The sequence below is a fragment of the Anas acuta genome, chromosome 3, assembly GCF_963932015.1.
Source record: "Anas acuta chromosome 3, bAnaAcu1.1, whole genome shotgun sequence".
NCBI lineage: Eukaryota > Metazoa > Chordata > Aves > Anseriformes > Anatidae > Anas > Anas acuta.
The window spans coordinates 362,683-387,558 of record NC_088981.1 but is presented as its reverse complement, the minus strand read 5'-3'; the positions used below and the strand labels follow the sequence as shown (position 1 = coordinate 387,558).

Genomic DNA, 24,876 nt, shown 5'->3' with positions numbered 1-24,876 from the left:
CCCCCCTGGCCAGATACCAAGGATCCCATAACAGTCACCAGCAGTCACCGGTTATTATCAGTTGTTCTGAAACTCCCAAACAGGTTGGCGATTCACAAGCAATTAAAACATTCTTTCCCAGCTATTCACAGTCATCTACATAACATCTATAGCAGTGTTAAATCAATCTCGACAGAGAAGACAGAAAAGAAAAACTGTAACTGTTAGAACTAGAAGTCAGGAATAACAAAAGCAAACAGGTTCATAAATTTAAGGAGTGTTTTCTGAAGACGTGATAAACTGACTGGAATGAGGGGGAGACCGGAGCACACTGCATCTGTGGTTCAAGAATTAAATTGCCAGTGCAGGGCCCAGAGGCAGGCAGGATTCAAACAGAATTATTGCAATTATTACATTACTACAGACTTATTTATTTATGGACACGAATTTATGGACACGAATTGGAATTGTTAAAACATTCCTCACAATCAATACCAACAGTTGGCTTTTGTTTTGATCAAGAGCCTGAAGAGGATGGATCTAAGACACTACTTTGAGACAGCCAATGTCTAGAAGCTAGTTCAGAGAACAACGTCTCATCACACTAAGATGCATGTAATTCATGCCACAGTCTGACGAAGACTACTTGTATAATGGCTATTTGTCCAGTTTTCCCAGCAGTTTCATATTTTTGTATGGTACTTTGTCTTTTAGATAAGACAAATGTGAAGAAGAACTTCACACTGCTTCTTGTGGCTTGTGTCAAACAAAATTGAAGCATAACTGCCATGTTCCCTGCCTTCTATCTATACTCCAGACTGCTCTTGTATGGTAAGTAGAGAGTAAACTACACAAACATGATCCTAAAGCCTCAGTTACTATACCTAGGAGTCATATAAAACAAAATAATTTTGCCCGATCCCTCCTTCACCTCCTTTTGCTAGGTCTAATATTATTCCTCCATGCCTGCATGACATGCTGGTTGACCACAGAAGTAAATACTCAAGAAGTGACAGCACTGTTAAGGCACTTACTGCATACCTAAGGCATGAAGACAGGTCATTTTCTCCAGTGTTCAGATCCTGCCTGTCCTGTACGAGTAATATTATTTTAGGTCTGGTAGTTCCCAATGTGACCTGCATAACAGTTTGCATCAGACACATTAAACTATACCATAAAATTCAGACTGGAGGGGAGAGACAAGCCAATTGATATGGGATCTGTGCTTCCTCCCTCCTCAAACTCTTCCAACATCCTGTTCCAGATAAAATAAAGACCATGAAGCTAGTCTGATCTTTTTTTTTTTTTTTTTTTTTCCTTTTTCATCTAGCTTAAGCAGTCAGACTTGCTGTATTCCTTACAGTACTCTTGCTGCTTGTTAGTATTTGCTAGATGTCATCAATGCTGCTATTACAGGCAGAACTCCACACACACACTTCATAGCAATACTTTATTGCCACTGCTGTGGTTTTTCATCCTGACTATCACCCTAGGTCAGTTATAGTCAAGCTTTCTCCATTCTTCTTGATCTCTCTACTGCTCCATCTAAAAGGTCTTTCTATGTCTTTCAGCATACCTAAATATGTGTTTGTTCAGGTTCTTCAAACAAGTTTTCTAATCAACATATGTATACACGTGTACTCAACTACTATCAAACTATCATTTAATCATGTTAAATCATGCTAGAATAGCAGAAGTGAACCTCTGCAATACATTTAAAATCTGATAATCTAAAAGTTCAAAGCAAACTTTCCAGTTCAAATTTTATTAAATTGAAATTAAAGCCTGAGTTTTGCAGCACACTAGTACAGTCTTCAAAAACACCCACACAACAGAAATAAAGATACTACACTGAGAAACCTGTTTATGGAAAAAGGTGATGCTTCTGCTTTCTAAAAATACCCAAGCCCAAACAGTGCTTCCCCTAAAATAGATTCGACGAGTCCGCACAAGTGGTTACAACTTGCAGCAGAATAAGGACTACACAATACTTTGAGAGTGATTTTTTTTTAAACCATAGCTAACCAGGTAAGTAGAACAGAGAAAATGGATACTGTTCCTCCCCCCTTTTCCCCCTGAGACATTCTCAAAAAGAATTACAAGTTCTTGCAAAGACTCTGAGGTGGCACTTCAGGTGTTTACTAAGGTTCACTCCTGTGGTGGTTTTACTCAGGTGGGCAGCTGAGCTCCACCACAACCGCTCTCTCACTCCCCCTCTCCTCAAAGAGGAAGGGGGAGAAAATACAACACAGAGAACTCGAGGTTTGAGATGAGAAAGGTTTAATTAAAGGGAAAGGGAATAGGGAGGAAAAACAGAAACAAAAGAAACAATCCGTCTGCGCGGAAGCACAGAGAGAGAAAAAAATTATTCTCTACTTCCCATCAGCGAGCGGTATTCGGCCACGTCCTGGGAAGCAGGGCCTCAAACGCGTAGTGGTTGTTCAGGGGGAACAGCCCCCTCCCCCACGAGAGCCCCCCCTTTTATTGCTGAGTGTGACATCAGGTGTTATGGAATATCCCTTTGGTTGGTTTAGGTCAGCTGCCCCGGCAATGTCCCATCCCCATCACTTGCCCACCCCCAGCCTGCTGGCTCTTGGGGGCTTGGAAGGAGTCCTGATGCTGTGCTAGCACTACGCAGCAATAGACACAACACTGGAGTGATATCAGTGCTGTTCCAGCTATGAATGCAGAGTACAGCACTGTGCGGGCTGCTGCAGGGAAAAGGTGACTCCAGCTCAGACAGACCCAACACAACTCCATACATATTTAGGTGCAAAAATACTAAAGTACAAGTAGCCACTGGTTAATACTGCTTCTGTTCCTGTACTAATTAATGTTTAAAATATTGCTTCTTTTCTTGATCAGCCACTCTGACTGAGAATAAGAAGTAATCCTTTCAGTTAAGGCCTTGCATATTTTCTTAGATGGAGAAATAAAGTCATCATATACCATGAAACTTTGCAAAAAAAAAAAAAAAGTTTTACATTCAGACAGACTGAAGCAAAAGGCACAAATCACCAGATGTCATGCTTGGACAGGGGAAATCATGATACATAAATGGTATTACAAAATAAATCAAGGATACAGAAATATTTCTACATAAAGAGCAAGAAATACCCTAATAAAGCCCAAATCTTCATATATAAAAAGCCTGGAAGCATCACTTTTTCATGAAAAACAGCAAACCCCTTCACAACATTGTATAAAATTGATTTTTGGCATGGAGGAAAGGGTTAAAAAAAAATCAAGCTTTAATGATGAAATACTGTCCTTTAACAAAACAAAAGATCTAATATGACTATTTCACCATAGAAAACTAGCTTCTTGGCAGTAAAACTTCAGCCCGGTCCATTTAGAAAAATGTTTACTTGGAGCAATGAATTCTATTGTTGGTGTAAAAGCAGACAACAATTAATTCTGATGCCAGCACAGGAATCTTTGTGTAGTCAGAAAGAAAATCAGGGCACGGGCTTCTGCCTGTAATGAGAAAATCTGCAGGTGCACTACAGAAACAGCATTCCCTTTGTGGAGAAATACAATGTGTTTTTGACTTCCAATTTTATGGAAGATTTGAAAGCTTGTATTTTCTTATAAAAAGTCATTCTACTCAAAGATTCTTAATACCAAAACAGTTTTCAAGTTTCTCTTAAAAAAAAAATGTCCAGGACAGGTCTGAGAAAAGAAAACAGCACGTTCGTGTTACCTGATCTTTATAGAGTAACCATCAATCCTCAGTGAATAAAACACAGCTCCATCATTTCAAGGACAGACTGCACTTGCGTTGTCTGGAAAGACCTTGTCTAAAAGCTTTTTTTTTTTTTTAAGAATGAAAAACCAAAATGAGTCATTTACATCATCAAATTCTTCTTTCTACATGGTGCACACCTGTAAAACAGCTCAAGATATTAGTAACAGCAATTAACTGAATGCCACTTTCATTCAGGTACTTCAATTATAAGAAGCTCAGAATAAATAATACTTTTTACTTCATTTTCAGCCTGAAGCTCTCATTGATTACCTACATTTAGAATGCCAAAAAAGTAATGTTTCATGAACTGAGATAAGAAAACATACATATGTCAAAGATGTAAGCATCACCAAATCACGCTAAGCAAGCCAGAACAACATGGGATCTATAAAGATTAATCACCAATACTTCCAGCCACATTTTACCACTAGAAGCAGTGTTTGTGACATTCCTACAGAGATCACAGATCTGTAAGAAAAGGTAACGTAAGGAACAGTCTGTCTGTCTTCACTTCAAGTCAGTGATGTCCTCATTGTATAAAGTAGTCAGATGGAACGGATAGCTAGATGGTGAGCTCTCCTCTCTGTTTGCTACAGTATCAGGATCTGAACTAGTGGAAAGATGATGACTCTCAGAAAAGCTTTCAAAAGAGGCTGAGATTATTCTGCAAAGATGAACACAAAAGTTACTGCGAAACAATACACAGGTAAGGGCAAGCAGGGTCAGTGGCTATACAATCAAGTTATCCTAAAGGCAGAGACAAACCATTAAAACTGAATTTCTCTCTGTTTTACTGTGCTTCCACACCAGGCTAGCACTGAACCAGAGCCTTGATAACAATTCATATTAAAACAGAGATTACATATATCAGATTATTGCCCAAAGGTAATGTAAATGAATGTTCCCCTCCATATAATTTTCAAATAGTGGAATAAATATAATAAAATTTTACATTGCAGTGGATTGAAAAAAAATAATCTCAGTCTACTGTATCTTGGCTGAATTCTGCTGCTACTTATCACAAATGCAGGTTATAAAAACAATGAAAAAAAATCAATGGCGGGGGGTCTGGTAAGCAGATACAAACAGACATATGCAATAGTGTTTCTTTACAAAATTTATTTTGGAGATAATGAGACACAAGGATATGAAGAAAATAGCAAGTGAGTCTGCACAGTGCAGATGCTGTAGGCCTGATGACTGTCTCAACTGCACCAGGTCCCCACAAAGTCCCATTTAGTCTTGCTTTGCTCATAACATATCTTCAGCAAGAGGTATAACCATTTCAGTACTGATAGTATTCAGATACTCTAATACACATTAGGATGAAATTCTCAGTAGTATACAAGGGCCTCAGTCAGGCTATACCGAACTAAGATTAGAGTAAAAAGGTTGAGAAACAATCAATTCCCAAATTACTTACAGTCTAACTTAGGTTATTTTCTAAAGCCCATATATTTACCTGTCGCTACTAGTTGATCTTAGCGCTCCCTGCTTGGGATCTGACTGTCTTCGAGGATCCTTTTTTTGCTTCTGTGCACCTTCTGTCTTGGGAATAGGTTCATCCAAAAGGCCTCAATAAAGGAATAAAAGTCTTAATAACAAGTCCTACGAGGAGCGGCTGAAGGAGCTGGGCTTGTTCAGCCTGGAGAAGAGGAGGCTCAGGGGCGACCTTATTGCTCTTTACAGATACCTTAAAGGAGGCTGTAGTGAGGTGGGGGTTGGCCTGTTCTCCCACGTGCCTGGTGACAGAACGAGGAGGAATGGGCTTAAGTTGCACCAGGGGAGTTTTAGGTTAGATGTTAGGAAGAATTTCTTTACTGAAAGGGTAGTTAGACACTGGAACAGGCTGCTCAGGGAAGTGGTGGAGTCACCATCCCTGGAAGTCTTTAAAAGACGTTTAGATGTAGAGCTTAGGGATATGGTTTAGTGGGGACTGTTAGCGTTAGGTCAGAGGTTGGACTCGGTGATCCTGAGGTCTCTTCCAACCTAGAAATTCTGTGATTCTGTGATTCTGTAAAACATTCACAAAAAACATTGTGATCTCTCTTGATGGTTTTCATTACTAACTAAAAAGTTCCTAGCTGGCTTAGAATATGGTTACAATAGAATCATCATAGAATGGCTTGTGTTAGAAGGGATCTTAAAGATCATCTAACTCCAACCCCCCTGCCATAGATAGGGATGCCACCCACTAGATCAGGTTGGCCAAAGCCCCATCCAGCCTTGCCTTGAACACCTCCAGGTATGGGGCATCGACTTCTCTTGGTAACATGTTCCAGTGCCTCACTACTCTTACAGTGAAGCATTTCCTCCTAGTCTAGTCTTAACCTATCTTCTTCTAGTTTAAGACCACTTCCTACATCCTATCATTATCTACCCGAGTAAAGAGTCCTTCTCCATCCTTTTTACAAGACTCCTTTAATTATTGAAAGGTCACAGTGAGGTCCTCCCTGTAACCTTCTCTCCTCCAGGCTGAACGGTCCCAGCTCTCTCAGCCCTTCTTCATAGGAGAGGTGCTCCAGTCCTCTGATCGTCTTTGTAGCCCCTCCTCTGTACTCGCACTAACAGGTCCAAATCTTTCTTGTGCTGGGGGTCCAGACCTGGATGCAGTACTCCAAGTGAGGCCTCAGAAGGGCGGAGTAGAGGGGGGACAGTAATCCCCTCCCTTAACTGGCTGGCCACTCCTCTGTTGATGCAGCCCAGGATGCAGTTGGCCTTTTGGCCTGCAAGTGCATGCTGCTGGTTCATGTCGAGCCTTTTGTCCACCAGAACTCCCAAGTCCTCCTCTGCAGGTCTGCTCTCAATGAGTGCTTCTCCTAGTCTGTCCTCGTGTCTGGGATTTCCCTGACCCAGGTGCAGCACCTTGCACTTGGACTTGTTGAACCTCATTAGGTTCATGTGGGCCCACTTCTCCAGCGTGAAACTTCACCTGAAATGCAGAAGGAAAAAAAGAACATTACACTTTCATACCAGTATCAGTTCTAAATACTTCCAATGAAAAGTTATAAACATTATGTGGGGTGCTTTTTAACCCAAGAAACAAAGTTCTTCCTTGTACTGTATCTTTCACTATAAATAGGCTAGGAGGAGGAAGAAATACGTCCACATTTTGCAGACTGACAACTTGGCTTACTGAGAAAAAGCATATTGCCTGTCTTAAAAACAGAAATTCAGATTCCTTTCTCTTTTCCCCTTCTGTCAACAGTGCAGCAGCAGATTTAAATACATCTAAATGAACAAGATCTACATACATCTTGCATTATCTAGTTGGTGTTCCTTTGTTTCTCCATTATTTATCCCTGTAGATCGATTGTTCACAGATCATGTTACACCAAATTTACTGTGCATTTATTAACTTTAAATTTATTAACTCTTTTGAGACTAGAAATACTTGCCTTTAGTTTGCATTAGTTTAATTAGCTATCAATAGTTTAGCTGTTCATAAATGAAAGGAATGGCATATGTGAAGTCTGAAAGTTTTCGAACAATTTTATACCTCTTTTTGCTTTATAGTCTTGGCCATATTGCCAAAGACTCATTAAGCTAGTGAAGCTTAATTCTTCCCCTCCTACAGACATGATTTCTTCAAAACAGTGCTGCTGTGCGTTCAGAAGAGATGGGCAAAAGCTCAGCCAGGTGTTTCAGATCTCTGCATAAGGTTTCCATCTTCCAGACTCTCAGCCATGAAAACAAAATCTTTTAACTGATTGATTTCATTTTACTAAAGATAATAATCAAAGCTTCAAGCAGCCTGGAAACCATGTTACTTTCTGAAGAAGAAAGAGGACATTCTGGTATTTCATAAGCTGTCGGTGCTTGAGGAGAACTTGAACTCATTTCCTTAGAACTGCTATGAGATGATCCCCTTACTGCAGTAGTAGCTTTCAAATAAATATCTGACTGAAATCACAAAGAACTCATCATTAGTACAGCAAAACTTTCTTAAACACTTGCTGAATAAGAGTTTAAATGTTTGTCCACTATGTTCTATTGCCACTGTTACTGTATTGCTGCTAAGTTAACTACAGCTGGCCACAGAAAGGCTATCTCACTGTAAATGGGGAGAACTTCTGTGATGTTCAGAAGAGCATTTGCCCTGTAAATAATCAAATACTTCAGCTCTGCATTACTGCAAGCAATAAAGGACAGTTAGATCAATTCTGATTCTCACTGTACTCACTACAAGCTAAGAGCACACAAATTAACAGTTAATGCAAATCAGAAAATGTGTCAGTTTTCATTTGGTTTGGGCTTCAGCAACTCTTTATGTGAATTAGGTCCCAACACCTCACAAATAGTCAAATATGCTTTTCTTGTGTCTTACCCTTGGTGCTACAAGCTGAAGCTCAGGCAACTGCTGTGTGGACTAAGTTTCCACTCACGACTAATCGGATCTCAATGGAATCAGTAGTGAAGGCAAGGATATAAGGGAAAGCACAGACTGCAATGAAACAAAAATTATTTTGCAAGGAAGAATAATTAATGTAAATGTTTCTCAGATGCTCCCTGAAAACAATTCTTGAGTATCTGATCTACTCTGGTATCTCCCTTTCCTACGACAAGATTTGTCTACTGTACTGATGGACATTCAGATACAAGCCTGAAGAAAACTTCACTCTCCATGCCTGGCAGAATATAAACTGAATGGAAAATAAAAAATAGAAAAAAGAGAAAGGAAAAAAAAAAGTTTATCAGAGGAAAATCTTGGCCCCAAGGATCCACTTATTAAAGATACCATATGCAGAATCTTAGCTGAAGTGGCATCATGAATGCAACACGCTTAGAGAATCACAGAATCATCTAGGTTGGAAAAAACCTTCAAGTCCAACAATCAACCTGACCTACCAAGTTCCACCATTATGTCCCTTGGTGTTGTAGGAAGCACGGCTGAAAGCACGACAGACACCAGTAGAGTCAGATCATGCTCCATTTTATTGCCTGAATAGCCTAACTTTTATAGTGAACTTAACAGGGGTGGATAGTGTTTCACACAAGATTATTGGTCAAAAGCACTCAGACAAACAACTACAATAAAACAACCCCACCTGCAAGAAAACAACCCCTCTTGTGATTAGCAGTCACGTAGACCTTGTCCTTGAAGCCAGAGGCTGGTAACAGTATTTTTCTAAATTCCTCAACTGGGCGATGTGGGAACACTGTCATGGGAACTTCTCATAGTTGCCCTGGTAGCTTGGTTTGCTCAGCTGCAGCAAGCCATGGGATTTTTGCTGTTTCAAAAAATCCTTCAACACCTTGGTGTTATGTCAACACCTCTCCAGGGATAGGGATTCCATCACTTCCCAGGGCAGTCCATTCTAATGGTTAACCACCCTCTCCATGAAGAAATTCTTTTTTATAGGAATTTATTAACCCATATTTATTAAATTTTATTATATTAAATATAGATGTATGTATGTTAAATTATTTTTAATTTTATATTTATTCTTATATATTCCTAGCACACATGCTGCAATTCCACCAACAGCCAAGTGCAAGCCTAAATAGTAATGAAAAAAGGGTAAAAAGAAGTATGTTCTTACCAACAGCATAAGGAACTTGATTCCAGCTAAAGTGAAAGTTGTAAGCTGATGACTGGACGAGTGGAGAACCTCCATTAAAAGGATACACCTTTCTATATTGGCAAACATCTGTAACAAAAAAAGGAAAAGAAGAAACCTCCAATATCTTACAGCACAAATGACAAACACCAACATTACAGGTAGATTTTACAGAAGTGTGGATAATACACAGATAAATATCAAACTCTTATGTAGAAGTCCCTCTATATCGAAACAGACCATAAAGGAAATGTGCTTCCTTTGTGAATACATTTACAAGATAAAAATAATAGAGCTACATTTTAATTACTTGTCAGATTTCACAAAGTAAGTATTGTTCTGTTTCAGCAATCATCAGCTCCTTACTTTGTCTATGGATAGAGGAATAGTTAAGAACATTTCTGAAAGTGATGTAAGCAGAGCTGTAACCCTCTGACTGTAAGAAGTACCCTTCAAGTAGCCACATACTAGCACAGTTTGTGTTCTTTGAGGATTGTAATACACATGGGATACTACAGATACCAAGATTTCATTAATCATATAACTTGTGAATCTACTACTTCTCTATTTTTAGGTAAAATCCTTTTTTTTTTTTTTTTCTGTAATTGGTGTCCTTAAACTTAAACTAACTTTATATCCACAAATGTAAAAAAAAGGTCTTGTTTGAAATCCAAACTTAGAACACTGTCAAATCATGTGTTTTCATACTTGCTCCATGATGATACTTTCATAATTGTAAAACTGTCACAAGACCAAAAGAGGTTTCCCTGTGACAGGGCCCTACAAATAGGGATTCAAGTTGCTGTAACCCTGTGCAACAGGCTTTAGGACCTTAGGATCAACCGAGTTTGTTAGCTTTGGCTCTGTGACGAGCCTATTAGAGTAGAACTGATTCTGCACAGAAGTACAGGTTTGGGAATTCACACTACTCTGTCACAGACCTTTTAGTTCTGAAGTAGTACTGAGTGAACCAGAACTAGGTAGGATTTGTTAAACTACCAAAACCAATGAGGCCTCACAGAGCATAGAAAGATACACTTTAGAGACTTTTTCCCTGTGGTACCAATCTAACGGCCAATGCTAGAATACGTAGATTTATTTATCCTGTTTCCATCAATGCTCTCTTTGGAAAGGCAAGTAGGACATGCCCTCTGAAACAGAATGTTGTGCTTTGTCCTTCAGCATCACCTCATAAAGGACGTTTCATACTCATAACTTTGATTTTCCTGAGGACTGAAAGCAAAACTACATGTGTACAGCACAGAAGAGCATATGCATATGAAATCCAAGGCCGTTTTATAAAAAGAGATTAAGAGAATTACAATTTTAAAATGTGTCAGCACAAAGAAGTGTGCAGAAGGAAAGAAAGCACAATGACAGAATGGGAAAGCACAAAGAAGAAAAGGGGTGGAATACTAATTTGTCCATGTCCTAGAAACACCCAGTGTGAGACTAGGCAAAGAATAAGATAGATCTGAAGAAATAGGACTTTTGTAAGATGGTAACGTCTGTCCAATTACACACATCACAATAAAACAGTACTTCCATTTCTAGTCCTTCTAATATGCACTTAAATTGAAAAAAAAAATGTATTTTGAAATACTTTCCATGAAACACTGAAACTTTAAAATACAGATCTAAACTCCAATGAATTACATTACAAATTGAATGAATTACATTACAAAGAATTAGATATTGAGATATTATCATTTTCAGTCTTCCCTAACTACTTACAGTTATAACATAACAGTAGGCCAGCTTCACCATCTTCATATATATCAATAGCTGCAACAAAGTTTACCTGCAATGATAATAGGAAAGGGTAATGATCAGGCAGATAGGATACTGATGTTACTATGACCAGGTTTTGACTAAGAAGCAATCAAATCAGTTGGTGCAGAATTATAGATAAAAGAAAAAAAAATACTATTTCTTTTTTGTGATTCATTTTCAAGATGCCGACAGGATGGAAATCAATTTCTTTTGTATTCAATGCTGTATTTCAGTAATGCATATTCAATTTTGTACCTTCAGTATAAAATGATACAAACATATCTAACTCACTTGACAATATAAATTTTGGGAAATTGAGTTATTTCAGGATAGCTTTGAATTAACATGCTATGCTAAAAATAGCAATTCTTTCCAAAAAGTGAAATCTAAAAAGCTCGACTGAAAATCATGACTAGCAGAAAGATCAAAAGTGCCTATTACTGGATCAAAACCACTGACAGGTACATTGATTGACGTGGATGTACTTCAAGAATTACTGAATAAGCTGAATTTAGAAACTGAGAACCACTGCTGGATAAACTGTTTTTTGCATAGCATAGGCTACTTATATTCTCATACTTTAATCCTGTATTTGTCTTTTACAGTTAAATTAAAAGAAAAACAAGACACCCACAAGTAGTAGTATATACATTCAGAAAAGGAGACCTCCCTGATGAAATACTTAAGACTGGATTAGACAAACGTCTCCTAGACCACACTATTTGCTACTTGGGCAAGGCTGGAGATTGACTTCATGAACTTCATGGCTTTCCTTTGTGCAATAAAGTAGGTGTTCTCTTGATTTAAGACAAATATAAGGCAAGAACTGTTAAACAGACCTGGAAGCTTATATATATATATATATGTATATACAAAACACATTTTGACCCATCCTTTGTAGCAACTGAAAGACATTTCTGCTTTGTGAGCTGTGGAAATAATTTGGTAATCAATTTCAACAACACAAAAATCACTGGCACAGATTTAATTAACTTCCTACTTTGTCTGTGTTCTCAAAGGAAACAAAGGTAACTGGGGAAGAGAACAGAGGGGGGCGATTCTTGACTGTCCACATTCTTTAACTGTATTTCCTTCTTAATCCAGATTAAAATAGATTCCTATTGCTGTGGAGAATCTTAACACTGTATTGCCAATGCTAGGAGTACCAACCCTCTTCATCATCAAATCTGAGTGAAAATACAGATTTAAAAAAAAAATCAACAAGCATCAAATCAAAAGAGACGTCCCTTATACCATTATGAGCAGAGAAGTCAACAGAACACAAGAGTAACCCTGTAAAAGGTTTTTTTTTTTTAAAAAAAAAAAATTACGCTTAAAGCTATACATTTACATCCATATTAAGAAATTATTGAAATTATCTGATTTTCAAAATGCTGAAGATCATTATCTTCCCAGCAACAGGAAACATTTGAACCCTTTTCCAAAACTCATGATGTTTACTTAAATCCCAACCCTATGTCCCAGTTAGTAAGATATAGTTAATGTATTACTTGGCTCAGCAGCAGTTTAGAACTAAAAGAGATACACAAATATTTCAGTTTTAATACATGCAAATAGGCAAATCTGAATGAGATAATGGTGGCCAAAACCTGAAATTATTTTGCTGCAACCTCCTAAAGGATAAAACACTGAGACCATGAAAAAAAGACAAAAATCAAAATATTGACTAAGAAAGGAGAAAAAATGGCTTTGCATTTATACTGACAGCACTATTCCAGAGCTTGAAACACAGGCTCTTTCCTAATATGTCATACCTTATAACTACCTCTCTTAGGAGTGATTATTATCACACATTCCAAAAGGAAAAAATTCCTCAGAGTACTCTAAAGTAGAAGTTAAAAAAGTGAAAAGTAAAGGAGATGAGAGGATCTCCATAAATGCTGCTCCCAGGAGGTCAGCACAGCATGGATCAATTCTGCAAGTTTCAGTGCTAGAAATTTACTTTGTTTGCTTCAACATGATGCAGTCTATAGGACTCCCTAATACTTTCATTAACTAATTCAAACTGATGCCGATACGCCACACAGATCATATTGTCACTGTCTCCACTAGGTCCATCCACCAGTGTCATAACCACTGGAGGGTCAGAAAGGTATATTTCCTATGAGATAGATAATAGTATTATTCTCTTTTTCAGGCTCTTAGTGTGAATATTGCATTACTCCATGAATTTACAAGGATGTAATCTAAGCAGGGAAGCACGATACAGAACAAGATGACAATTTAAGAAGTCTGAAATATTTCTTTGGCATATAAATGATGGATCACCATTATATTGCTTCTCACTTACATCTGTCTGGAGGTCCCAGATGATAAAATGCACACTCTTTGCCTTTTTCCTCCACTAGCTGAGTGCTGCCCAGTCTGTAAAAGTGATTAGTGATTAGATTACACGTATCCGGATGTACTGGAACTCGTCTACTGGAGATTCAGGTAATGACAGCGGAGAGCTGCTGGTTAAACTGTTGCATGGATTGTATTTCTTTGTGATGAGAAGTAGTTTGTTCTGAATAGCCACAACAATCCTCAGTTCACTGCCATGGTGATTATTAATGGCATACAAATGGCAGCCTAAGAAAAAAAAACAATTTAGGTTGTAAGTATTTGGGGTAAGGACTGTTTTTTTTTGTTTGTTTGTTTTTGTTCTGTATTTGTATGATGGTTAGTACAATGGATATCTGATACCTGAGCACCACACAATTACAAACATCCCAACAGGATAATATTAAATTCTAGAAAAAGACAAAAGGCTGTGACTCTTTTGAAAACTATTTTCCCCCTTACTCCTTTTGCAAGTAAAAGAGTAAATATATGTTTTTTTCTTTACTATTCTGCAGTTTCCAGCTTTCCAAAGAAGCTTGATGCTGAATATCAGAAAATGTTTACATCTACTAAAATAATTTGCAATACCCAAACTATTCTAAGCATTACTAATTAAAAAAGATTTGCCATTGTTCTTTGTCGCGTTAAAGGGGTGTAGCTGATTAACCGTTACGGGCCCGGTTGGATTCAGAGTACTGAACCAGTCGGACATTCACCAAAAACACATTAACCGCCTGGGGGTCCAGTCAGACATTCACCAAAAACGCATTAACGGTCTGGGGGTCCGTTCGGACATTCACCAAAAATGTAATAACCGCCTGGGGGTCCGCTCAGACATTCACCAAAAACGTATTAACCACCTGGGGGTCCGTTCAGACATTCACCAAAAATGCATTAACCGTCTGGGGGTCTGGTTAGATTCAGAACACTGAACTATCACGGATAACCACCCTCACCCTAGTTGCATTAATGAGAGCTATCACAATGCAATCAAGTATGGTTTATTACAGCAACAGATAATCAGGTTCTTTTGGATTGCCGGTGATAGTGACTATCTGCAAAAGCAAGCTAGTATGCATGAAATACACAGGTGTTATAGGTGTTACAGATGTTATACAGGTGTTGTAGGTGTTACAGATGTTATAGATGTTATAGATGTTACAGATGTTACAGATGTTATAGATGTTATAAGTGTTACAGATGTTATAGGTGTTACAGGTGTTACAGGTGTTACAGGTGCGCAGCCTAGAAATAAACGCGTTAAAAGGATCAAAGACTCTATAGAGATTTATAAGCAAATATTCAGATCTCACCCAAAGGCGTCCCAATGGGGGGGGAAGAGAGGCTCAGCCCGTCGACTGATCCCAGGAGTCAGGAGGTCCTAAGGATGTTGTATGTCCTCGGGATGGTATCTCCCCTGACGATGGTATCTTCCCCAACATCCCCTCTCTCTTGGGCCAATTTATATTATTTTCTATCTTTTAGGTGGAGCTTGAGTGGCTCTAGTCAAGCATATCTTAGTTATGATTGGTGTAAAGTTTTCTCGTCTCTGTTTAAAGTAATAGGCTCCGAGAAATTCAGAGCGCATGCTCAGTGAGGGGTGGTCACACCTTGGAGGCGGGTAGCTTTTGGGATGGAGGTGTGTTTTGGTATTATAATGATATTATAATGAGCAAAAAGTACACTAGGGTACAGCATTTGTCAAAACATGACAGGTCTTTGGCTCAGGGTGGCAAAAAGTGCAGCTTTGTGCACAAGAACAATCGAGGCCCCACCTGATTACAGAGCCTAGCCGTGGTGTCTCCACTCCACTCCATGCTCCGTGGTGTTCCTTAGAGCTAGCACACCAACTTTCCCCAGCGCGATAGCATCTAAGGTTGGGAGCCTAGGGAACGCTCAGGTAATGCGGTTATGCCCTACCCTGAAAGCCTCTTCAATGCTGTACCTTTTCCTTAAAAATGTGAATGTTAGTTTTATTTTCCTAGTTACTTCAGGCAATTACACCACATTCTTCTACCTCACAGTGACCTTTATTTCAGTCTTACATCCATGCATAATTTTTCTTATACCCCTCAATCCTGAAAGCAACATATCTGTTTTTCACCAGAGCTTTTCATCAGCAGTGATTGCCAAGTAACATGGTATTTTTTTTTACCAAGTTCTCAAATGATAGGCTGGACTGTACCCTATGTTATTTTCATACATAAGCTTAAAGTTTGAATTAACTGTCCAGAGATAAAACTAAAGGTGAATACCTACAACAGCCTCAAGGGAGCTAATAAACCCTGGCAACTACTGGCACAATACCACAGTGGACACTTCTAATACAAGATAATAAAGCTACCTTTTGTTCTCTCAAATTTATTTTCTCTGCAGTCATATTTGCTTCTTATCATCTGCTTTGTTTCTATATCTTTTTGGAGAGCACTCAATCTGAAGACAAGGAGATGAGAGTCTTTTCCTGAAGATGGAGAAAGTCAGGAAACGGCAAACTAGAAAAAGACAGTGGTGGTTTGAAATTAATACTTCCAAAGAGATGAAGCACCTAACAGACAGAGCATTGCCATAAAAGCAAAGTTAAACAATTTTGCTTCTCTGAGTGTAAGCAGCAATGTGACAGGAAGACTGCTTGTGAACTCTATCTAGACTCTACAGTTCCAGTAAGCAACCCTTTCAATTCACTAGCAGAGTTTCCCATCAGATGGTGCTGCAGCAATAAATAATAGGAGCCTCAAAACAGGGAAACCTACACTACTAGAAGACAGTGAAAATAAGACAGATACAAACTAAAGGCAAGAGAAGAAGGGTTAACTTTAAATTCTGGAACCATCCAGCCTAGCAGCTGATACCTGGATCCTTAACAGAGTCTGAAAACCTTTTGGATGCGGACTGGTTTTGCTTATCAGTTCTTCAAAGTTAGGCAAGTTAGGTTCAAGGCATATTCCAACTGCAAAAATAGCACAACATCCACCACCACGGCTAAATGTTTTTTCCACAAAGATAGACTTGAGTGGAATACACAACTCCGAAATTTAAAATAAATAAATAAATAAATAAATAAATAAATAAATAAATGATACACTACTATTTGCAGTTGGAAATAAGCTATGTTAAGAGTAGTTTCTTAACTAAAAGCCAAGTTTCTTAAAATGCAAGTAAAGCAAGATTTTCTGACAAAAGTGTACTCTCTTACTAGTCTAGCTGGTATAGCTGGAAACATAAGCACGCTTTCTTAATATACATGTATAGTCAGTGTGGATCCAACCGTAAATACAAAAGCAAGATCACATGTGCTGCCTTCAATTCTGATAATAGATAAACATGAATAAGGGCAGCTTCTGGAACCTTTATTGTTATAAGTTGCCCCCTTAATTAATTTTCAGAGAGCATTGCATTAATAATAGAAAGGAATTTATTGAGTAAGTAACAGCAAGCAAAACAGCGCTGGGTAGCCAGGGAGTCTCGGTTCCGCCAACGGCGCACACCTCACCCCCGCCAGGGTCCCTTTTTATATCTTGGTAATTTCAGGATTACGCAGCACATCCTGGTATATTCTGCGACTGCGCGCACTGTTGCTAGGGCGTTGTCTCTGTCCCTCTGGTGGTCGTGAAGATGAAGGCCTTAGTCTTCCTCAGCATTGTGGTTCAACTTCTTTTTTTTAGATTTGGTCATGTTGGCCCAGTGTGAGACAGGAAGGCAGGATGTTGATACACTAGGTTAGCAACTTATCAGGAGATGGTTACATGAGCTTTGCAACAGTGTCTTTGAACAAAAGAGGCAACTGAGATGCAGAAGGAGAGAAGGGGAGGGGGTTCTCTTTTTTGTTACATTAAGCAAAAGAATTTTCATAGTGTCTAGCCAAGCATTATACAGCTCCTTACTTCAGCAGGGAGCTTTTGCAACTCCCGCTCCTCAAACAGAACTCCTTGTTTTTATAATGCAAAAGACAATGAACAAACATTTATTGTGTATTACATTTATGACCTTTTCCCATAGAAAGTGTAAGAGAAAAGAAGATGTAATGTTTCCTTAAGTCCACCACAACTTGAAACACTGATCAACCAGCAAATTCTTACTGTCAACACCGATAAAAGGAAAATAAAATATATGCAGTCTCTCTCTTTTCAAGAATGTACATACAAGAATGTGTGCTTCCATGAATGAGTTCATGGAGGAAGAATGGCAAGCAAAATTCACCCTTTTGAAAGGAAGGCCAGAAAACATAAGCTAAATCAAATGATCAAGAACAGTGTTACTACTCATTAATTCAGCTCTGTCTCTTTGTCAGGTGTGTCCTATAGGATGCATCCTAGAGATTGCACTCCTCAATGCGTTCCTCTTTCAGGATACTAGTTGTTTTGCAAATGTCCCAAATAACCCCACTGCGGTGTTACATATATCTGTAGCTGCTCATGAAACTGACTATCATCCAAGCTTTTCTTTGGTGTCGTTTTTTTTAAGTGAGTTTTTCTTCACCTCCTACAGACTTGATTATTCCAAGTGAAGGAGCCCTTCCTCCTTCCCCCTCGCCATGTCTAGGTGTTTCACAAAATAAGTTGTAGCAAAAAGATAAACATGTTTGGAGGACAAAGTGGATCCACTTCTATAACTCATCTCTCATTACTAAGATAAATTTAATCAACGTTAGAAAAGAGAGCACTGCTACCAAAGCAATTTCTGCATCTGTCATTAATACCAGATGTATTGTTGGTGCCTGAAATACCCCCTTCTTTTGGTATGCTGACCTGAAAAATCTCAGTGATAACATTATCTTCAGTTCTAGTTTCACTGTTAACATTTCCTCTCTCACAGAAATGCAGAGGGTACTAGAAAGCAGTGGAAACAGGATTTTCTTCTGAAATGAGCTACCTTAAAGTGATCTCAAACCTGGTTGTTAGAACTGAGTGCCGGATAATACCACATTCTATATGAACATTTTCATAACACAAACATCAGTCTTTCTGCTTGAGTCTTAAAATACCAGTTCTACATCGATGCACTTGAAGTACATCAGAAGGATGCATTTAAAGTACATACAAACCTTGTAATATATTATTGTATCCTAAAAACCCATATAGTCTTTAATACCAATTTGTACACCCAATATAAGATTGCTTTTACCCATCTAACTCATTATTTTTCTCATTTTCCTTTATCAGCCACTATGGGGATAGGAAGAGGGTCTCCAGAAGACCATATGGAAAACTAGACTAAGGCATAGTCTGAAAATAAAGGGCAACAATAACTTCCACTCCAGATCTCAGTTTCACTGTGGTATACAAATACAAAACAAGAGGCAGGGATACTAGCAAGAACAAAAGACCTTTCTCTCCTCTAAATGATTCAGAAAGCACCCACAACAGCATTCAAAAATCTCTTCAACTTTTTACACAAAAACTCTTTATCAAAATATGCTTGAAGCATCATGAATTGATGCCAGTAATGCCTAATCCTGTTACCTCAAAATGGCTTGTAACATCTCTCTCTTCAGGTTTAACCAATCATCACAACGTTTTGACTATTAAATGCAATTATCTATTCTAGAAGTTTCATAAACTAAGCTTCAGATACAACTACCCTTTTCAGATCTTCAAGAATGTCACCCACCCGCCAGGTGTCTTCAGAGATGACTGCAAATGCCTCTCAGGTAATCTCAGCTGGTTCTGCAAGGGTTCCAGGATGAATTTCATCAGGTCCAGCCAAAATGGGCAACTCCCAATGGTATGAAAGGAACCACATTTTACCCTTAGCTTGGGTAAATGTCACTTCAGCTAATATTGAGCAAACAGACATAATGTGGTAAAAAACAATAAAACAACCAGATTTCTAATTATTTTATCTGTGTTACACATACAGATCCTGTTCTTGCACTGTGCGTATTCACTTCACAGACTTTTGGGTAAAAAGTACCTAACTGAAAAAGTGCATATTTTAGGGACGTTTAATCCTTTTGAAAAGAGGGTAAAAAAAAAAAAAAAAGTTGTTTGGACAGACGGGTTTTAAGTTTTTTTTTTTTTTTTTTTTTTTTTGTTTTGTTTTGTTTTGTTTTTATATACCAGAATATTTAAGAGAATATAATCTATAGCACTAGAATGTGGTTACACATCACAGAACAAAAACCAGTAACACATTTGGTAGAATAGTGACAGCATAAGTAATTTCCTCCACGTTTTTGTACAACTGAACAAACACATTATTCAGCTAGGGAGATTTCCAGAGTGTTGAGTTCTAAGAGTAGCTGGAGACCAACTATATACTGGTGGATGACAAATCTGACATGAGCCAGTAATGTCTACCTTCAGCCCAGAAAGTTAATCATATCCTGTGCTGCACAAAAAGAAGTGTGGCCTAGAAGGTCGAGGGAAGTGATACTCCCCCACTTCACACTGCCCCTGTAAGATACAACCTGGAGTACTGTGTTCAGCTCAGGTGCGCCCAGCACAAGAAGGACATGGACCTGTTAAAGTGGATCCAGAGAAGGGTCACAAAAATGATAAGAGGGCTGTAACACCTACAAGAAAGGCTGAGAAAGCTGTGTTCTTTTAACCTGGATAAAAGAAGGCTCTGAGGAGACGTTATTGTGGCCTTTCAATACTTAAAGGAGGCTTATAAGAAAGAGAGAGAGAGACATTTTACAAGGGCACGTAGTGACAGCACAAGGCGTAATAGTTTCAAACAGAAAGACGGTAGATTTAGCGAAGAATTTATTCCTTTTATCTAATCTATGAGAGTGGTGAGGCACTGGAACAGGTTGCCCAGAGAGGATGTGGATGTCCCATCTCCTGAAGTGTTCAAGGTCAGGCTGGATGAGGTTTTGGGCAACCTCATCTACTGAAAGATGTACCTGACCATGGCAGGGAGGTCAGACTAAAAGGTCTTGAAAAGTTGTTTCCAACCAAAACCATTTGATGATTCAATACGGCCAGTTTCAGGTTTGCTCTGAAGCATGATTCTGAGCATCTAGAGACTTTTTTCCACACCTTTTAGAAAAACAAGCAAACAAACAACAAACAGTACTTGTTGTATGCACTCCCTTATTCTAAATGAGGCATCTAATGCACTTGCCACTGATAAAAACATGATTACCTCAAGACACTTACAAACCCTAAAGCCATAGGGCATGTACGTAAGCAGCCCAGGGGAAATCAGCAAAGGGAAAGTAGTGGAAAGATCTGAAAAGGAGAACAATAAACTCAGAGCTCAAAAACCTAATTACAATAATTAAGAATAGCTATGTGATGTGACAAAAGGACAAAAGGTGATTATATCATAGAATCATAGAATATCCTGAGTTGGAAGGGACCCTTAAGGATCATCAAGTCCAACTCTTGACACCGCACAGGTCTACCCAAAAGTTCAGACCATGTGACTAAGTGCACAGTCCAATCTCTTCTTAAATTCAGACAGGCTCGGTGCAGTGACCACTTCCCTGGGGAGCCTGTTCCAGTGTGCAACCACCCTCTCTGTGAAGAACCCCCTCCTGATGTCAAGCCTAAATTTCCCCTGCCTCAGCTTAACCCCGTTCCCGCGGGTCCTGTCACTGGCGTTAATGGAGAAAAGGTCTCCTGCCTCTCGACACCCCCTTACGAGGAAGTTGTAGACTGCGATGAGGTCTCCCCTCAGCCTCCTCTTCTCCAGGCTGAACAGGCCCAGTGCCCTCAGCTGTTCCTCGTACGTCTTCCCCTCCAGGCCTTTCACCATCTTTGTAGCCCTCCTCTGGACACTCTCCAACAGTTTCATGTCCTTTTTATACTGTGGTGCCCAGAACTGCACACAGTACTCGAGGTGAGGCCGCACCAGCGCAGAGTAGAGCGGGACAATCACCTCCCTTGACCTACTAGCGATGCCGTGCTTGATGCACCCCAGGACACGGTGGGAATTAAAATTCTACAGCATGCTTCCAAGTTAAAAAACAAAAACAACTCTTAAATAAAAGCACCTAAGGCATTCCCTTCTACTGATGTCTGCCAAATAAACAGTTAAACAGACATTCAAATAAGAACCAAATAACAAGGACCTTTCCTACTTTCGTCTGTTCGGGCAATCAAAAGATCCAGAGCTTTCAACACATGCATCTGCTTTATTTGGAGAGTTTTATCAAATACTTGAACTGATGGCTGACCATCTAAAAAAGAAAACACACGTATTTCTTTAAAATTCTGCTAAAATTTGGTAGTCAATGGTTCTGAACTATTTCTTTCTAATAAAATAAGTCTTGTTTTTTCTCATGAAAATGAAACATTCTGCACAAAGCTCGTATGTATGCTGCAGCACCATAACCAGTACTTCCTTATAGGAGTGTTTTATCATTGCCATGGATGAAATTATGCAACTGAAGCCTGAAAGGGACCTTTCTTTCGAAAGTCTGAAAATTTTCACTGGTAACTAACTTCATTCCCTTAGTCCCAATGGCCTTATGTGGCACACAGAAGATAAGAGGTCAAACTAGTAGAAGCACTGCTATGGAAGAAACAGGCTTTCATCACCACATAAGCCTTGTGCTTCATGTTCATTAGTATCATCAAGGGCTAAAAAATCCAGACACTCCTTGAGTTTGGGTTTGACTTCATAAATCTTTTCAGATGGCCACGATAACAGCATCTGAAATAACAAAACATTCAGAAATCTGCACAAAAATTGGCTCCAAATAAGAATTCTGATGCAGAGAAAAAATCTGCAGCTAGATTACATAAATGTAATAGATTCACTTGGATTGGTACTCTCCTTGCAGGTGAGGACTTACCAATTACCTAAACAGAGCTTATGAACATTTATTTTGAAGAAAATGGTCAGATACATAAATAATTGACACAAGAACACAGCATCATTTACTAACCATCAATTAACAAGATGCCAGCGTCTGTAGAAACCAGCAAGGACTGGCCCCAGGAATCTGCACAGACAACTTCATGAGGAAAATTACTGCAGAAAGATTGGGACTCCCAAGGCTACGATGTAACATAAGGGATACATATTAATTATACTAAGAAATACTGATCATATAGACACGAATGAGATGTGACATGTAAGAACACGTAAATACTTTTGGCAGGGTACATTTCTTAAAAGTATATTTTTTGAATTTGAAATAACAAAATCTAATTAATTTTCTTGCAGAGAAATACTCTCCCTACCAATTGGATTTGGAGACTAATAAGTATGATACACTCTTGGAACACTGGAATTAAAACCCAAGCAGCTGATATTCAGTGCAACACTGGAAATTTCTTATTAAACATTAAAATACAGGCTTAAAATATATGCACCACCATGCATATACAGTTTGATTTCATTTCATGGTTAATTTGTGATATTTAGACATGGTACTGTTAAAACTACCTTTCCCCCAAAATGTTCTTTTGTCATGTGTTCTCTGTACTTACCTCCTAAGTTCTGTCCCCTCTCCCCTCTCTTCTCTAATATTAAGTATTAAGCTGCAGTCTGAAATTCTACAAGCACTTCTGAAGTTTCTATATATAAGATGCACCTAGAAAAGTGTAATTTACATTTTTCACTCCTATGCCTTGTAAAAAAAATGTAGTTACAGGAAATAAAAACACAACTAAATTTTGCTTTAAACTTGATAAAGATGTTAAAATAATCAAAAGATGATTGGTTATGGAAAATATTATGGTTTTTTGTTTTGTTTTGTTTTGTTTTGTTTTGTTTTCTTTCATGAAATATGATCAGATATAAAAATATCCAGACTTGCATTAGCATGAGAAATACTACTACCTTCAGGCTCATCCTTTATTCAGTTGCTATGGGCTGAAGAATCACTTTAACACACTATACGTTACAACTTTGCTGCTATAGTATCTAATCAGAAAAGTAAATAAACAATATATACTACTGATATACAGTGCTATGCTCAATTGAATTTAGTGTTTTTTTTTTTTTTTGAACTCTCCTTACACAAATGGGTTCACTCACCTCCTTTTTACAGAAGCTGGTGGTTGCCAGGGTAGGTGGTGTATCCCCTTTCACAGTGGTTTTCAATTTCAGCGCCTAATACAAACAGGTATTTTAATTAAATTAAGCTTTTATCACTGATATATAACCTAAGGCCTAAGAAGAAAGGACAACTTAGGATGACAAAGTAGTTTACAGCTTGGAATTGCTATTACAGTTATTAAGAAAGAAGGGGAATTATCTATACCCTGAAGAAAGACTGCACTGATCACTATGGAGCTGCAGCCAAAGCCTACATAGCTTATAAAAAAAAAGGAAGCTCAAAATATGAAGTGTCCAACATAGTAATCAACAGAACGACAGCATGAAATCATAGAATGGCTTGGGTTGGAAGGGACCTCAAAGATCATCCAGTTCCAACCACCCTGCCATAGGCAGGGACACTACGCACTAGATCAGGTTGCTCAGGGCCTTGTCCAATCTGGTCTTGAACCAAGGATGAGGCATTCACAACCTCTCTGGGCAACCTGTTCCAGTGCCTCGCCACCCTCCAAGTGAAGTATTTCCTCCTAACCTCTAATCTAAATCTCACCTCTTTTAGTTTAAAGCCATTCCCCCTTATCCTGTCTTTATCTGATTAAGAATAGTTGTTCCCCATCTTTTTTTTTACGTCCCTTTTAAGTACTGCAAGGTTGCAATGGGGTCACCCCGGAGCCTTCTCTTCTGTAGGTTGAAAAGCCCCAGCTCTCTTAGCCTTTCTTCATAGGAGAAGTGTTCCATCCCCTTGAGCACTTTTGTAGCCCCCCTCTGGACCCGCTCTTAAAAGATAAACATCCTTCTTGTTCTGGGGGGCCCAGACCTGGACACACTACTTCAAGTGGGGCCTCAGAAGGGCAGAATAGAGGGAGACAATCCCTTCCCTTAACCTGCTGGCTTTTGCATCTGTTGATGCAGCCCAGGATTCAGTTGGCATTCTGGCCTGCAAGCATGCACTCCTGGCTCATTTCAAACTTTTCATTCACCAGAACCCCCAAGCCCTTCTCTGCAGGACTGCTCTCCAAGAGTGCTTCTCCTAGTCCGTCTTCATGTCCAGGATTGACCCAAACCATGGAGGCCATGTTGGGTGCGCAGAGCATGCCAGGAGATGCAGTTCTGGGGCACTGGACTTCCTGGAGGCCATGTTGGGTGCCCAGAGCATGTCAGGAGATTCAGTTCTCCAGCATGGGCTTTCGGGCGGCCATGTTGGGTGCCTCTTTTGTTCAAAAACACTGCTGCAAAGCTCATGTAACCATCTCCTGATAAGTTGCTAACCTAGTGTATCAACATCCTGCCTTCCTGTCTCACACTGGGCCAACATGACCAAATAAAGAAAGAAGTTGAACCACAACGCTGAGGAAGACTACGGCCTTCATCTTCACGACCACCAGAGGGACAGAGACGACCCCCTAGCAACAGTGCGCGCAGTCGCAGAATATACCAGGATGTGCTGCGTAATCCCGGACTTACCAAGATATAAAAAGGGACCCTGGCGGGGGTGAGGTGCGCGCTGTTGGTGGAGCC

At 39.1% G+C, this 24,876-nt stretch overlaps 3 long non-coding RNA genes across 5 annotated transcripts; 1 reads left to right on the top strand and 2 right to left on the bottom strand.

Moving 5' to 3' along the window:
- Positions 1 to 472: 472 nt before the first annotated feature.
- On the top strand, positions 473 to 17,837 carry LOC137853132 (uncharacterized). 3 transcript variants are annotated; one of them, XR_011094265.1, is made up of 5 exons: positions 473 to 810; positions 4,324 to 4,433; positions 11,667 to 11,847; positions 13,431 to 14,503; positions 14,542 to 17,837. It is a non-coding gene; the product is annotated as an uncharacterized lncRNA (long non-coding RNA). The 3 variants fall into 3 exon arrangements; XR_011094263.1 differs by having other exon boundaries at positions 13,220 to 14,503; XR_011094264.1 differs by lacking the exon at positions 4,324 to 4,433 and having other exon boundaries at positions 13,220 to 14,503.
- On the bottom strand, positions 8,090 to 11,052 carry LOC137853135 (uncharacterized). The gene is made up of 3 exons (XR_011094267.1): positions 11,023 to 11,052; positions 9,271 to 9,378; positions 8,090 to 8,171 (listed from the first exon to the last, which is right to left on the bottom strand). It is a non-coding gene; the product is annotated as an uncharacterized lncRNA (long non-coding RNA).
- Positions 17,838 to 20,248: 2,411 nt separating the features above from the next.
- Positions 20,249 to 21,546, bottom strand: LOC137853133 (uncharacterized). Its single transcript, XR_011094266.1, has 3 exons — positions 21,431 to 21,546; positions 20,473 to 20,576; positions 20,249 to 20,364 (listed from the first exon to the last, which is right to left on the bottom strand). It is a non-coding gene; the product is annotated as an uncharacterized lncRNA (long non-coding RNA).
- Between the last annotated feature and the right edge of the window lie 3,330 nt (positions 21,547 to 24,876).